This window comes from Microcebus murinus, chromosome X, assembly GCF_040939455.1.
Source record: "Microcebus murinus isolate Inina chromosome X, M.murinus_Inina_mat1.0, whole genome shotgun sequence".
NCBI lineage: Eukaryota > Metazoa > Chordata > Mammalia > Primates > Cheirogaleidae > Microcebus > Microcebus murinus.
Genome location: NC_134136.1, coordinates 116,869,213 through 116,886,732, shown reverse-complemented (window position 1 = coordinate 116,886,732; position 17,520 = coordinate 116,869,213).

Sequence of the window (17,520 nt, the reverse complement as noted above, 5' to 3'; positions counted from 1 at the left end):
TTTAAAGAGGTAATTAAAGTTAAATGAGGTCATAAGTGTTGGGCCTTAATTCATAGTATTGGTGTCCTTATAAGAAGAGGAGGATACACCAGAGAGCTCTTTCTCATTGTGCTTGCACAGAGGAAAGATCATGTGAGGACATAGTGAGAAGGCAGCCATTTGCAAGCCAGGAAGAGAGGCCTCCCCAGAAACCAACCCTGCTGAAACCTTGATCTTGGACTTCCAGTCTCCAGAATTGTGAGAAATAAATTACTGTTGCTTAACCCACTCAGTCTGTAGTATTTTGTTATGGTGGCCTGAGCTAACTATTAGTAATACAAGCATGATTTGTTACCGAAATTTCAGTACTTGTTCCAGAGGCTGAATCAATGAGAATGAAGAATGAGGAAAAGTGGTTTTAGGAAAAGGAAAGAGAAGTTTATTAATTTGCTGGCAAATGGGGAGGGCAGCAGATAAGTATCTGGAAAGACCACTGTCCTGCCTTTAGGCAGAAATGTATGGATTTTTAAAAGGCGGTTTTCAGAGATTGGGCTCAGGTCTATGTAACCAGTGTCACATGTTGTAACCTTGGACTATTGTCATTTAACTGTAATTGATGGGTTTGGTTGATCTTATGTACAGTGAAGATGATCTTGTGACCTCCGGACAATTCTGTTGAGCCATCTCCTGTGGTTTAAGATACTAGAAAACAAACAGCAAAGAATATTTTTCTGCCCCTTTGATTATTGGCCTCAGGCAGAAATGCAGGTTTTAATTCCCAAAAAGGGTGAGGGGGTGGTTAAAGAGACAACTTGTAATATTTTTTGCCCTTTATCTCTGTTACAATCTCAGTTCATATCCTAACTGGGACTTTCTCTCACAGTCTACTCTTAAGCTAGTCATTTTCTAATCCCTAAATCTCTATTCTCTCCTCTATGAAATAAACTTTGGAACAAATTATTTCAAAGCTCTAAATTTATGTATTTCTCTTATTGAATACCTATTAAATAATATTAGTGCTGATATTAAGTAATTAAGAATTAGTAAATGAGAGATTTAAAGTGCTATACTCTAATCCAACAAAATAAATATTAAAAAAACCTTTAAACTGAGCCATATATGGCTGATAACCAAAAGGATATGCAAAAACATATTCATTCACTTATTAGAAAATATTTTATATGTGTCTACTATAGGTCAAGAATCCACTAAGCACAGCAGTGAACAAAAATAGATGTAAGCTTTGCCCTCTTGGAGCTGAAAATCTAATACATAAGAGAGACTGTGATAGGCTAAATAATGGCCCCCAAGCTGTCCATGTCTTACTTCCTGTAACATGTGTATGTGTTACTTTACATGACAAAGGTAATTTGCAGATGTGATTAAGATAAGGATTTTTAGGTAGAGAGATTATCATGGATTATCTAGGTGGGCCCAATGTAAACACATGTGTCCTATAAGAGGAAGGCAGAGAGATGCTACCAAAGGAAAAGAAGATAATTTGATGACTGAACCAGGATTCTACACTGCTGGCTTTGAAGATTGAGGTAGGGACCATGCACCATGAACCAAGAAATATGAAGAATGCATTTATAGAAAAAAAAAAAAAAACTCAAGGAAACAGAATTTCCCCTAGTGCTTCGGGAGAGAATTTGGCCCTGAAGCCACCTTGATTTCAGCTCAGTGAAATTTCTTACTTCTGACATCCAGAACTGTGAAAGAATAAATGTGTTATTTTAAACCATTAAGTTGGTGATCATTTGTTATGGCAATATAAATCCACAACCAGTGTATCTGTTAGTGATCTCCATTCCCACTGTTCAATATGCTGACAGGTGCCCATAGCATATTGCATATTTGAGACTCATAGCCCCTCTTTGATTTACTGTGCTCTTTTTCTCCTCACCATTTGAACTGTATGCTTACCAAGAATTAGTTGTGTTTGTTCCCAAATACCTTGACCCCAGATATTTCAAGAATGACGAGTGCACAAATGTCCACTCTAGATTTAAAAAGAAAATACATAGCATTATGACACATATACCATGGGGACCTGAGGTCTTCAGGGGAACTGGAGAAAGTTTCTCCAAGAAAGTGATTTCTGAGCTGAAATCTGAAAGAGGAACAGGAGTTATCTACCCTGGGGGTAGGGGTGGGTGTCATTGCCCAGGTCTTAAGGCAAGAGGGAATATGGCCAGTTTATGGAAAGAAAGGAAGCCAGTGTGGTTAGAGCAGGGAAATCCAGAAGCAGTATGGAACAAGACTAGAAGGGAAAGCCTGAGGCAAGGCCATGCAAAGCTGTGTAGACCCTGTGAAGATTGTGGTCTTCATCTTAGAATTACAGAGCCTTTGTACTCTTTGAAGTAGTTGGGGAAGTTGACTAACATGATTAGATTTGCATTTTAAAAATTTCACACAGACTCTAGTAGATAACTAATTTGAAGAAAAAATGAATGCAAGGAGATCAGTTAGGAGACTGTTAAGAGATAATGGTATCTACAACTTGAGAGATTATGGTAGAAATGGAGACGAGTAGACAGACTCATATTTTAGAGGCAGCCATCTAAAGGACTTAATGATAGTAAGGGTGGATATGCAGGGTATAGAGGATGAGCAAGAAAATGATATCAAGGATAACTCCAAGATTTGTTGTTTGTTTTATTTATTTTGTTTGAGTTTTTACTACCAGCAGGACTATGGTAGTATTCTGAAATAAGGCACAATGGAAGAAGACCAGGGAGGAGTGATCATGAATTTGGCTTTGCAATTGTTGAGTGTGGGAATCTTCAAGACGAGAAAGTAGAGATGTCAAATAAAAGACTATACAAATGGGTATTAGAGGCTTGAGCATGGATAAGATAGCCTAGTAGCAGAATAAAGAGGAAAAGAGAGGAGACCCAGTGTTTATCTTTGAAGAAGTTTCCAAGAATTTCCAATTGGTCAAAGAAAGACACAAGTGGAGAAAAAATATTTTAAACATTTATTTAAGATTTTTATTTCTTTGTTTCTGTGAGAAATGTTTTCTTGGAAAAAAAGTATTTGGCCCATCTAAAAGTTTCAAATTTAATTTCTTTTAAAAATACTGCCTAGCCAAACAAACTAATCTATAGCCAAATTTTAACACAATTTTGCCACTATATTGTGATGTTTGTTTTAGCAAAATTAGAGAGGACCTGGGCATAGAAAATGTTTGGAAGAATCATCATGTGAGTAACAGTAGGGAATCACTGCAATTCAGATTACAAAAATATTCTTTAGAATTGGGAGAGAAAGTGACAGAGAAGAGAGAAGGAGCCCAAAGGCTTGTGATTGTGATACCCAGAGAGAGAAATAATTCTGGGCCTTGCTTTTTTTTTTTTTTTTTTTTTTTTTTTTGAGACAGAATCTCGCTCTGTTGCCCAGGCTAGAGTGTCGTGGCATCAGCCTAGCTCACAGCAACCTCAAACTCCTGGGCTCAAGCAATCCTCCTGCCTCAGCCTCCCAAATAGCTAGGACTATAGGCATGTGCCAACATGCCCACGTGCCCAGCTATTATATATATATATATATATATATATATATATAATCTATTATATAATATATATATTATAATTACATATATAATTATATATATAATTTTAGTTGTCTAGCTAATTTCTTTCTATTTTTTTTTTTTTTTTTTTTTAGTATGGACAGGGTCTCACTCTTGCTCAGGCTGGTCTCAAACTTCTGACCTCAAGTGATCCTCCCGCCTCAGTCTTCCCGAGTGCTAGGATTACAGTCGTGAACCACTGCACCTGGCCTGGGCCTTGCTTTTTGGATTGGTATTTTGGGGAGTTAGAAAGACCTCACAAAAGGTTGAAGGATCAAAGGGCAGAGGGATTTATACCCTAAAAGTCTATTTGAATTCCTAGAGTGGCAACATCTCTAGGAGAAAAAATAATTCTGTAGTGGCCATGCAGAAAAATATGAAAGATGTCTCCACATAGCCTTGAACTAACAGATAGCCAAGGATCCCCCAAACCCTTGTCATTGGGCAAAAATGTAAGGGAAAGGCCTTGCTTTCCCTTTCACTATTGGTCATATGAATTGTGAATATAAATTTGGTATTACTTATCAAGTTAAATAATGTATATGCTTTAACCAATCAATGCTATGTGACAATTCAATCTTACAATGATGGACTTAGAGTATCATTATTTTGCAATCCCAAGGTGTGTTTAGGGATTGCTACTTGCTGTCTCGGAGATTCTGTGATGTACCTGCCATTCTTTTTAAAATCTCTTTTATGATGCAACTGGCTAGAAAGAACTATTTCACTTACAACTATGAATTCTGACTTATGCCCTAAGAATCACAGAATTTTTCATCCTCCATAATATATTCTTTTATTTTCCCATTCAAAAGATTTTTTACTAGAAAGTTAAATTATCCTTGAATTGTTCACATTTTTTATAAATAAGAGGCACAAAATACTATCTATTCTGAACTAATAGAAATCTAGACAAAACCAAAAAAATTGATATTGTATTTTCTCTCTACAAATTTAATATGAATAAAATGTAATATTTTCATCAGTCTTTTTGAAATATTAAAAATAGAGAGTATCCCTTATTAATTTATTTGTTCTACTTTTAAAGACCATGTGGATACCTTGTCTAAGATCTAGCAGCTAAGTATAATAAATGCAGAGCTTAGATGAGAACTTCCTTTAGGTAATAGCACACTTTACCAGGAACCTAAGAGTTATATACCACCTCTCTGAGGGATCACCATATGATTCTTCCAAATATTTATTGAGAGCCTACTATGTGCTTGATACAGATTCAGGCACTGGGGATAAATTCAGGCACTGGGCCGTAAAGGTTTCTAGAATTCTAAGGGGTACTACTGCACTAAAGATAAGGGTCTTCATTTTTTGATATTTCCTCCATCCTGCTCTCACAACCTAATTCTGAGATTTAGATACATGTCCCCTAGGTCCTGGTCCTTATACTAACTGGCCGGATGGTTGTTTTATAGCATCCTGAAGTTACAGAAAGGATAGGGGTTTGGGGCTTAGGGGAGAGGTACATGTCTTCAAAGGTTATGGGAGAGAGTGAAAGACTGAAAGCATAGAGAGCAAAGGCTGTCTTGTTGTGCAGATGAAAACATCTCAAGTAATCTCAGAGCTGACCTCAGAAAGAATAGATGGTAGCCTGTGGTAATGTTCCTTTGTCAGACCTTGGAAACTGTCAGACTTTAGCTCCTTTTCCTATGAGTTAATCTTTCCTAGATCCACATAATGGGGGCCCCAGAAGAATAAGGTTAATTAGGTGAATAAGGTTAATAAGATCCTGCCTTCATGCTAGTGGGAAAAGATAAATGGCAAATGAGAAAACAGAGATGAAGATAATTTGGGGTGGTGATGAGTACTGTATTACATAATAATTTTTTTAAACCTCAAAATGATAGTGTGTGGAAGGTGAGGGTGCTAATTTACAGTGAGTAGTCACGGAAGGCTTCACTGAGGAAAAGACCTTTGAGCTGAGACCTAAAAACTATGTAATATAAATCATCAGGGACAGGGGACAGCAAGGGCAAAGTCCTTAAAGTTGAACCAAACTGTGCATTTGGAGGAATAACAAGACGATTTGGAGGGAAGACAGAAGAAGATGAGGACAGAGATGGAGGCAGGACCCAGATAATGTAAGACCTGTCAAGGAAGGAATTTGGATTTTTTCTCTAGATTCATTGGAAAGGTAATAAAGCCTTTCTTAGCAAGGGAATAACATGATCTGATTTACAGTTTGAAAAGATCACTCTGGCTTTTGCCTAAAGAATGGGCGTTAGAAGGGACAAAAGCAATCTCATTTCTGTTGTACTTGGTTATATTGGTTTGTTTATTTCTTTGATATTTTATTTCAGGTCTGTATATAGACTTAACCAGAAAAACTAGAGAGAATGAGCTTAAGGCTAAGTTTATTCATCTCTTACAAAACTATAGTAATGAGGAACTAATACATAATTGGAGGACAATAACAAGACCAACAATTCATATTATTTTAGAGAGATGCAAATTTATGACTATTAAATTATACATTAAAAATGCCATGCTTTCTAACCACACAGTCACACTTTGACAGATTTGAAATGTTTGCTTTTCTATCATAACCCTCAGTGCAGTAACTTTTCTTCATACCAGTTTCTACTACATATATACATATTAATTTAATGACAGTTGAATACTAAGATTTCTCAGCATAATAGATGGCAATGGCTCTGAAGGAGCTGAAATAATCTGTCAATTAAGGAATATGTATTTCAGAAGTACTTAACTATGGAAACTATAATGTCTCAGAATGGGCTTGTTAAAGTGGAACGGAAAATCAATTTTTGACAGCTCTTTTCAGGCCATTGAGAGGGCAAAAGATGTCTTCAGCACCACTCTGGACAGGTCGGCCAAATAGATTCAAAGCTATATTGCAAGACAAGTATAATTGTTAAATAATATTCTCTCTTCTATATTCATCTCCACTAAGCTTTCTGACACTCAAGTTCCAGCCAAAATAAGAGTTTTAAAAGCAAACTATAGTGCTGGCCAAACAAAACCAGAAAAGTTGAGCCCACAGGTTGGCTAGACATCTCTCCAACAGAGAAGTGTAAGGAATTTACAGTTAAACACACCAATATAAATACTTTCAAGCTGAGAATGTTATTTCATTCTTACCGGTAATAATACTAGTTAATCTTGTTGACCAATTCCTGTGCGCTAGGCACTGATCTAATTTTCTGCACATTATCTCAGTTGATGGTTTCTACAGCTCTGTCAGGAATTGAACACTCATACACTGCTACTGGGACTGCAAACTAGTACAACATCTATGGAAAGTAATATGGAGATACCTCAAAAAGTTAAAAGTAGAACTACCATTTGACCCAACAATCCCATTACTGGGCATCTGCCCAAAGGAAAAAAAGACATTCTATAAAAAAGACATCTGTACTTGAATGTTTATAGCAGCACAATTCATAATTGCAAAGATGTAGAAACAACCCAAGTGCCCATCAATCCATGAGTGGATTAATAAAATGTGCTATATGCATACCATGGATTTCTACTCAGCCACAAAAAACAATGGTGATCTAGCACCTCTTGTATTATCCTGGATAGAGCTGTAGCCTGTTAGGTTTACTTAGAGTGGAAACCTGAAAAATATCATAAAGCCTGTGAAACAAAAGCCTCGGGAGTCTGGAGAGTCCAAGGTTGTAAATCTAACTTTGACCACAGGCAGCTGCATTCCTATCCCCTTTGATAAGGATGAAGATACCCCCCTCCCCTACCTCTGCAGATGCTGTTAACTTCCCCTGGAAAAACCATCTATAAAACCTGAGGTTTTCCCTTCCCTTGTGGTGGACACTTTTTTGCCTTCACCCATCTCCACCCAAAAGCTCAAAATAAAACAGAATTTTGCTACACATAAGGCTTCATGTCTCACTCTCGGCTCCAGACCTAACAGAGCCCATTCTACTAAGTGAAGTAAAACAAGAATGGAAAAACAAGCACCATATGTATTCACCATTAAATGGGTATTAACTGATCAACACTTAAGTGCACATACAATAGTAACATTCATCAGGTGTCTGGCAGATGGGAAGGAGAAGGCAGTATGGATATATTCACACCTAATGGGTGTGGTGTGCACCATCTGGGGGATGGACACGCTTGAAGCTCTGACTCGAGTGGGGCAAAGGCAATATACATAACCTAAACATTTGTACCCCTGTAATTTGCAGCAATAAAAAAAAAAGAAGATGTTAACATTTACTCTTTTTGTGCATGGAGAAACAAAGGCTCAGGGTGTTTAAGTAATCTGTTTGGCTTCACAAAGATTCTTAGCTACAGAAATGAGGATAGAACCTGGCCTCTTCCACACTTACTGTGTTTTCTTTATTACATTGCAGCACCATTTGCCAGAAGTTATTGCCCCTTCATTAAATCTAAGTAGCATCAAAATGAGATCACCTGACGTGACCCATACACATAAGGCAATGCCTTAAAAACAGGCCTTTTATTAAACTGCCAAAGTCCACAGTATTTTTCAACAGATCTCCTCTGGTTTATCTGACAAAATGATTTGCATCTTAAAAAGTGTAGAATTGCATACAAAGAAGTTCAAAGCTTGATTGAATCTTTATAACTAATTCCCCTGAATCAACTAAGTCTTTGTTCTCCTCCTTTGCATAACAACTTCAAAATTCTAGATGTCCTAGATCATCTGAAAACCACATGACCTGGTGACTTTTGTCTCCAGATAGAGCCAAAGGCCAAGGAAGAGTGCACTTAAGGGCCATCAGTGCAGTAGCACAAAATAAGACCAAGAATCTTTCCCTTTCAATTCACAAAATGAAATACTCAGATGCCTCTTACTTGGAGGTTGAACACGATAATACTGAGTGGCCGTAAAGGTTTCTAGCATTCTAAGGGCTACTACTGCACTAAAAATAAGGGTCTTCATTTTTTGATATTTCCTCCATCCTGCTCTCACAACCTAATTCTGAGATTTAGATACATGTCCCCTAGGTCCTGGTCCTTACACTAACTGGCCGGATGGTTGTTTTATAGCATCCTGAAGTTACAGAAAGGATAGGGGTTTGGGGCTTAGGGGAGAGGTACATGTCTTCAAAGGTTATGGGAGAGAGTGAAGGACTGAAAGCATAGAGAGCAAAGGCTGTCTTGTTGTGCAGATGAAAACATCTCAAGTAATCTCAGAGCTGACCTTAGAAAGAATAGATGGTAGCCTGTGGTAATGTTCCTTTGTCAGACCTTGGAAACTGTCAGACTTTAGCTCCTTTTCCTATGAGTTAATCTTTCCTAGATCCACATAATGGGGGCCTCAGAAGAAGCTTGGTTGTTTATTTCACTAATGTAGATTTTCTCTACAGATGGAAATAACCCCGCAAAAGACAGCTTTGCAGGGCTATTGTTGTGTCTGCAGCCCCTCTGAATAGCCCTCTTGAAATATGCCAAAGAAGTATATTTTAGTATATTTTGAGGTGAGGTATTCTTGTTTCCTTCAACTCCTTTTATCAGGGAAGAGAATATCAATAAATCACATTGATAAGGGAAACCCACATCTGTTACTTGGCGCATCAGACACCGGAGACCCCCACCACTCACTGAAGACTCACTTCACCGTAATACTACCCTGTTATCTGGCCCATCAACTAGTCTATTGCCTCTCATCAGCATAACACTGAATCTATTGCCATGCACATCAACATAATATTAACCTATTATCTGACTCATGAACTACACTTGATACCCCACCCCTCAGACCACCTCAACTTAATAAAAGTGGGAAAAATTGGGTAGATGGTGCTGGTGCTTAGAATTTGGTGCCAAGCCCCCCCCCCCAGCAAATAAACTTTGATAACTTTGATTTTCCGACTCTCTGTGTGCCCCTAGGTTTGTCCTCAGGACCACCTGCTGTAACATTTGCTATAACAACATGATAGAATTTAATTAATGTTCTCCAGTTGTTTTTTTTTTTAACTAACTAATCTTCTCAGGGTAATCTTAGGACATTAGAAAGGTAAATTTACTGGATATCCATTTTATTACATTATTAAGATCAAGAAGAACCATTTTGCTACATGATCAGCCATCAAAGAAAAATTTAAGCACAGATACAATTCAACCAACTAACATGTTGATTCTTATTAAATGATGTGAAGAACAAACCTTTCCCCTGATAGCCTATCCTCATCTCCCCACTCATTCTCCAGTTGTCCTGACACTGACTAGCTGAAGTTTATTCATTAAATAAACTGATCTGATCCAGGAAGATAAAGATCTTGGCCTTCATTGGAACTTACATTCTAGTGTCCTGGGAAAACACTTTGATTGGTGTTCATCTTCCTTTTTAGAAAAGTAGTCTGGGATTACAAAATTAGAATGAAAACACCCCAAAATTATTTTAAGCTGATTAAAATGTTAAATAAGAAAATACTTGATAGTATTTATTAAACAGACCTGCAATAGTTATTCACAAAATATTAAGTGAATACAGAAAACTACAGAACAATAGGTAACTTTGTTTAAAAAATTATGTTTTATCTATGTTTTTATGTATAAAAAAAGTTGTATCAGGAAGTATACATACCAAACAGTTAACACAGAGTTTAAGGAAGTACTAGAGTTGATTACTTCTGCACAAACATTCATTGCTTAAATTCATTGAATGGCAATGTATTGTTTTTGTAAATGAAAAAAAAAATACAGATTTATTTAAGGCTTAATTTGACCTGCTTTCAAATCATGTCATTCATTCCTTTTTGTTAATGTATTTGTTTTGGTTCTATGTATCAACTCTTTCCTGAGGATATGAGAGTAAAAGTACTCTTGGAGTACATGTTGTTGAAAGACAGAAATTGTAGGAATAGGACATTCAGAATTCTCTTTGTTATGGTCAATATTTCACTGGATAATATATGTATAAAAGGAAACAGAAAAAGATTTTCTAAAAAGAGACAAACAGTGCAGGTTTTTTAAAAATTTAAACATACTTCAAGAAAAGTTAGTTAAAATAGTCTAGGTCATTTAAATGTCTTTTAGAAGAAAATCATGGCTTAATTTCAATCAAAGCATCATGTAGTAAAGATTCACTCAAAAAGCAATATTCCATAAGATGACAAGATTTGTAATTAGCTAGTTTGTATGACTCCTATAGAAGGCTTTTATACTCTCACCTCAGCCTCCTACTGTACCTGAAACTATCTTTCTTCTATACCCTGGATGTGAAACTCATTGAAAAAAGAGCATAGTTAATCCACAATAAAAAATAAAATACTTACAAATCAATTTCTGGTGACATAGTGATTGAAATACATATCAAGGTATACACATTCACCAATATAACACTTTTTATGTTTTGTGGATTTATGACATATTTGAATATCTGATAGTGTTAGTCCCTTCTCATCACACTTTGTTATCAATTTTTTCCTGACTGCTTTCATTCACTTATTTTTCAACATAAACTTTAGACTCAGCTTCTCTGAATATTCCAAAAAATCTGTTAGTATTTTTATTATGTTAAATTTACTAATTATTTTAAGAAGAATTGACATCTTGATCATGTTGACTGTCCTTATCCAAGAACATAGCATCCATATCATTTCCTTAAGAGTATTTTGAAATTTCTTTTTTATGATTCCTGCATATTTCTTTTTAAGTTAATTCTCAAGAATTCCATCGTTTTGTTGCTATCAGTATTGGCATGTGATAGGCAGATCAATAGAATAGAATATAAATTCCATGTAGTGGAATACACAGGAAAAATTGTGACATTTCAACTTAATTGGACAAAATATGATATATTTTAAAAATTTCCTTGGAACAACTAGATGCCATCTTGAAAGTTTTAAAAATGTTAAATACATACAACACAAATACAGAAGGATAAATTTCAAATAGATCAAATCATTAAATTACTGTAAAATTAATTGCCAATTGAAAATAATTATTTATTTTCAAACAAATAATTTATTTTCTATTTCAAATTGTTAAAATTTAGACTACAATTTTAACAATTTGAAATAGAAAAGAACTATTAAAAAAAGGACAAGTAGGGGAAAAATTCTTGCAACTTGTAGCATAGACAAAAAGCTAATAATATACCAATATTAGCCTAATGAAGAAAGAGCTTCCTCAAATCAATAAGATAAAAATTAGTAATCTAATAACAATGAGCAACAAATATAAACAGGTAATTCACACAAAATAACATTTAAATAAGTGAGAAGACATTCAGCCTTATTCCAGCAGGTATGAACAACTCTTGGCCGAAGAAAAACTCAACAGCCTCAGTTATAACAAGAGAAATATAAATTAAAACTTCTTTAAAGGAAACCAAACAACATAGTTTACCCCACCATATACTTCTTTGAACTATTTCAAGAAGGTTCTTCAGAAGGCCTACAGACAGGAATAGCCCTGAAAATTAGCCTTTTGTGGAGGATGCTTATATTTGTAGAGAAAAATCTACATTAGTGAAATAAACATCTAGACTTTTTCTGAGCGCCCCACCCCACCTTATCCAGATCTTGGAAAGATACACTCAATCCAGATCTTGGAAAGATAAACTCTACCACCTATTCTTTATGAGAGCTGTTGCCTGTAGATTTCATCTACATAACAAGACCGCCTTTGCCTCATTCCTGTATTCCTTTTTTTCTCTCTCCCTCCCATAACCTGTCTTGCCAACCTCCAAGTCTCTATTCCTTCTGTAGCCTCAAGATGATATAGAAGTGTCAACCAAATAGCCCTTTTTTTGAGGTTTCATATTTTGCATCACTCCTATGCACATGTGTGGCCCTAACAAATTTTGTATGCCCTTTCTTCTATTAAGCTGCCTTTTTTCAGTTGACTTTTAGAAAATGTTCAGAGGGCAAAGGGGAAGTTTTCTCTTAGCTGCTTCAATTTTGGCACTGTGAGTAGTATAACCAAAACTATTATGCTTTTCTGGAAGCCACAGTTAAGGGAATATAGGACCTGACAAGGCAAAATAAGGATAAGAATGTCTCACTAGTCAGATTCCTGGGTGTCTGTCTGTGGAATTTGGTCTAGTGGATGGCAAAAATCATTGCTTATCTCTCCTTCCTTTTCCAATATTAAGATTGATGGGAGAAAAGCATTTATACAGACTAATCTTAGGTCTAGCAACTCTGATGCATTTTGAGGTATCAATATTCATACTGCCTGATCGTTTTCCTCTCAGAAATAGTCTTTATTTTTTCCTTTGTCTCTGTCTTTCTGTGTTACTTGTTATAATGAGTTCCTCTCATCTTATTTTATGTCCTGGAGATCTTGACCTGTGATCCAGTGAGAGCACTCTCTCTTGCTCTGTTCCATGGGGTGGGAGGGTATGATTTTCAGGTAACATCTGGTGGCCAGTCTAAAAGGACTGGGAACCCTTGAGACACATAAAATATTAAGGATCACACTGTGTTTTGTGAATGTACCAATCTATCAGAAAAGTTTGTCTTAATCAGAAATCCCATCCATAAAGGGCTTTTGTCTTGACCCCTTATTGCTTGGTTAGTCCTGGGAAAGTCCAATCCCAAGAGGACCTACCTGATGTCAGGGATTATTGGGTCTATGACTGGTGGCTCCCCACAAATTTGTGGAATATTGGAGACACCATCCTTACCTGTCTGGGACAACAAGAGTCTTATGCTATCTTAATCTATTTATGGAAGTGATTTTTTTCTATGGGATCATGAAGAGCTCCATCTACTGTACTTATTTTTAAAACATCACTTACATCTATGGTACTCTAAACCCAGGAAATTACCTTTGGGACTTCCTATGGAAACGGCTTATTGGCTTGAGTTGCTTATGACATAAATAAATTAGCTATATTTAAAAGAAAACTTATTGGAGTGCTCTTGTCTTAAACAGGTATCCTATTTGTACCTATGAAAGAATGCAAAAAGAAATAGCCTTAAACAAACCCCTTTGGCAAGATCAAAAAAGGCAGAAATCAGATTTAAAACAAAGTTAAAGTCCTTTGTACACTCAAACTGTCTGCTTTGAATCTCCTATAGGATTTGCAAAAATGCACCATGGCCTGTAATCTAGTGACAAAGATTATGCTCTCACTGCTGTGACCTCAGGATTTGATTTCCAGTCAGTTAAAGAAGCAGTCCCTCAGAGATATAAATCCTTTAACTCAGGAGAAAAAAGAAATATGTATAAGAATTAGTTTGAATTATTTGTTTTGAATTTACATTTGTGTGACTCTTGACTTTTGAGAATACCCACTTGTTATTGATTCATTTTCCTTCCATGGACAGCTATAGTTTTCCTGTTTCTATCTAAGTCTCTTTTTTCTTATAGCTGCCTTTGGAGTGGTTCTGGATCTTGAGGACTGCTTCTTTTTACCTCTTTAGAGATGCCTCATGTGTCGTTGGCTAAGTCTTAAAAGGCTTATTGGTTTTGGTTCTGAGTCACTTGGTAGATAACTTTGGTTTAAAAAAAGAGGAAGAAAAACTTAAAAAGCCAAGAAAGTTAGCTGTTTGTCCCAGCTAAAATCTGATAATGAGAGATTTGAAAAGATTTTAAGAGCTCATGGTCACAAGTCAATTTAATTAAAAGCTGATATTCAGACTATATACATATATATATTTAAAATTTCTGTTTTTTCAACCCTATTTTCCCATGGGAATTTTGTCTTTAGTCAGATGAAACCCCCTTTTAAATGTGTGTTCAATACCTCTGCTTGTTTCCATTCTTGTTGGTATAATTTTGCTAAAAAAAAAAAAAATAAATAAATAATAAAAAAATAAAATAAAATTTCACTGGCCTTTCTGGAAAGCTTAAGGTTTTTCTGGACACACTCCTCTAGGATCCATTCTTCCACTTTTCTCTGTCCCTCCTTTTGCCATCCAGTTTCCTTTAATCATTAATATCTTTCCCCTCAAGTCTCTACTTCCTCCATTTGGTGGTTAGTGGATGAAAAACTATATGAGAGTTCTGGTTACCACATAAAGGAATATAAAAGAGATTTCTGGTGGCTCTGAGATCCCTTTGAGGAACACAGTCAAAGCACTACTAATCCCTTTTTAGGTCCCCTGTCTTCCTCTTCCTCACTGAGCCCCAAGAGTAGTGAGTGGGTTGTGCTATATTTGTTAATAGGCTCTACCATGAACTCAGTAATATAGTTAATAAATGAAAGCTAAATTAAAAGTCCACAAGTCCAACTAAATTGGCCTCACAAGTACAACTTTCTGGCATTTAGCTGGCTATTTTAAAACTTTTTGTAAGAGAAATTTACATCAATAAAGAAAATCTCTATTTGTGATGTTATCTTCCTCTTTTCACCTCCCTGGAAACTTTTATAATGGAAAAGACATTGACTTAAAAATTTACATAACAATATTACCTTTGTTTAAGGTACTTTTCTTGGTTACCTTGCCTTAAATGGGCCTTTACTTGTGTCCTTTTTTTTTCTTGGAAAATAATGATGTTTAGATACAAGTTCTGTGTCTTTGATAAATAAATTTTCTATCTTGTTTCACCCAAAAGTCATCCTTGAGAACCGCAAATTTAAGGTTGCCTAGCTAACAATTATTTAGGGCAATGAAACAGGTAATGGAAGCTTGATGGTCTGAATAGGGGAAGAAAAACTCTTTTGGAGCTGGCAAATGAAGAATGTTGGAGAATGCTCTAAGATCTACTACTGTTTGTGTCTGTATGTCCATATGTCTGTATGTGCTAGGTATACATGATATTTCTATGTGATCTGAGACAATCTTTGGTAAATTAAGCTAGTTTTAAAATTATTAATAAAGCAGGAATGTCTTCAGAATGTTCAATTTTAAATATAATTCAGAAAATTTTGCCTAGGTCTACTGGCTAAACAAGTTTATAATGTCTTTACTACATGGTTTAAAGTCACAAAACTGCTGCCTCTGTAATATTTTTTATACTTGCTTGATTTATCTGAAAACTAAAGCTGCAAGGGCTACCTTCTGGACTCCCCCAAAACCTTGTACATATCTTGTTACAGCAGGTGTTACAGGGGGTGATCCCGAGGACAAACGGAACAGCACATGGAGAGTCAGAGAATCAAAGTTTGTTTGCTGTCGGGCCCAGAAGGGCCTTGCCACCAAATTCTGAGCCCTGTCTACCCGATTTTTCCCACTTTTATTAAGTTGGGGTAGTCTGAGGGGTGAGGTATCAGGAGTAGGTTAGTTGATGTGTCAGGCAACAGATTTAGTGTTATGCTGATGCCAGGCAATAGACTAGTTGATGGGCCAGGTAATAGGTTAGTATTATGCTGATGTGGGTCTTCCATGAGAAGTGGGGGTCTCAGGTGCGTGATATGCCAAATAATAGATGGGAGTTTCCCTTACCATGTTACTGTGGGCTTATATTTTGGTTTTGAGCTTCTGGATTCTGGGGTCTAGACATGTGGCCATGGTGAGGCCTGGAGAAATATCCATGTCCTCAGAACCTACCAGTTGTAGAGCAGGGCCAAGCCTAATGTGATCCCATCATACCTGACCCAGCTGTGCCTCCTGGCCATACTGGGAAGGCTTGGATCCTCCAGGCATTGTCTTCAAAGCTCTGTCCTCTGTCCTGGGCTCTATACCTGATGTATAAATTCAAGACTCAGATGGTCCATGCCTTTCACAGCCATCCTCAACACTACATGGGTACTCAGGACCCAAGATAACTGTGGGAGACATTGGGGATGGTACTTCTGTCACAGTTGTCTCATTTTAATGTTTTTCTGGGAGTGATAATTTAAAAGAACATGCATTACTCTAATAAAAGTTCTGCATCATATATAGAATACTATCTTTGAGAACTCATCTGTAATGCCACCTCCTGGAATGGGACAATGGTTTAACTGGACTGACCTGTTCTCAAGACTAAGAGATTGATTCAAGAAGATATGGGCTGCTTGTTCCGTGTCTCCCCACCCAGTCCTTTGCTAATCTTTTGTCTCAAAACCTCTAATCTAAATCTCTCCAAAGCTACCAACTTACACTTAAATATCTGAAACTTTCTAAAAATAAAGTTTCAAATGTCATACTAAAAAAACCAAAACTATTTTATCCTTGAATGCACTTCTTTGACATATTCAGAGGGTCTGCAGACAGGAATAGCCCTGAATAGCTGCCTTTGATGGAGGAGATTTGCATCTGTAGAGAAAAATCTACATTAGTGAAATAAATATCAGGCTTCCTCTGAGGCCCTCCTCCTTATCCAGATCTTGGAAAGATGCACTCAACCACAGGCTGCCACCTATTCTTTCTGAGAGCTGCTACCTGTGAGGTTTCATCTGCATAACAACACCACCTTTGCCTAATACCTTTCTCTCTCCCTCTAATAACCTGTCTTGCCAACCTCCAGGCCTCTATTTTTTCTGTAACCTCAAAATGATATAAAAGCGTAAGCCATCTGGACCTTTATTTGAGTTTTCATATTTTGTATGACTCCTATGCACATTAATAAAATTTGTATGCCTTTTCTTCTATTAATGTGCCTTTGTCCATTTGTAACCAAGTTGAAGCTAGTAATTGTGAACTAAAATAAAATTTTAAGGCTCACCCCCAGCCCCCACTGACTTACTGAATGGACCCCTTCGTGGCCAAAGTAATATCCTAAAAGTAAATTGCCTGCCAGGAGGAAGAAGGTCAGACATTCCTCATCATGCCCCCCTCCCTTCTTGGGGACATCCTTTGTAACCCATTAACAGGCCTAAGGGTATGCAAGACAAACCTGCAGGTCCTCAATTTACACAACAAATATATATGGCTTATCTCTGATTAAACTTCTTATCTTATAACACTGCAAGCCTCTAGACAAAGCTTCACATCTTTAACCAATTACAAGTCAAAGAATCTTTAAACCCACCTATAACCTGTAAGCACTCTCCCCAACACCTTGAAATGGCCCACCTTTTTGGGCCAAACCAATGTATGCCTCCCAGGTATTGATTTAGGACTTTACCTGTAACCCCTGTCTCCCTGAAATGTATAAAACCAAACTGTAACCCTGCCACATCA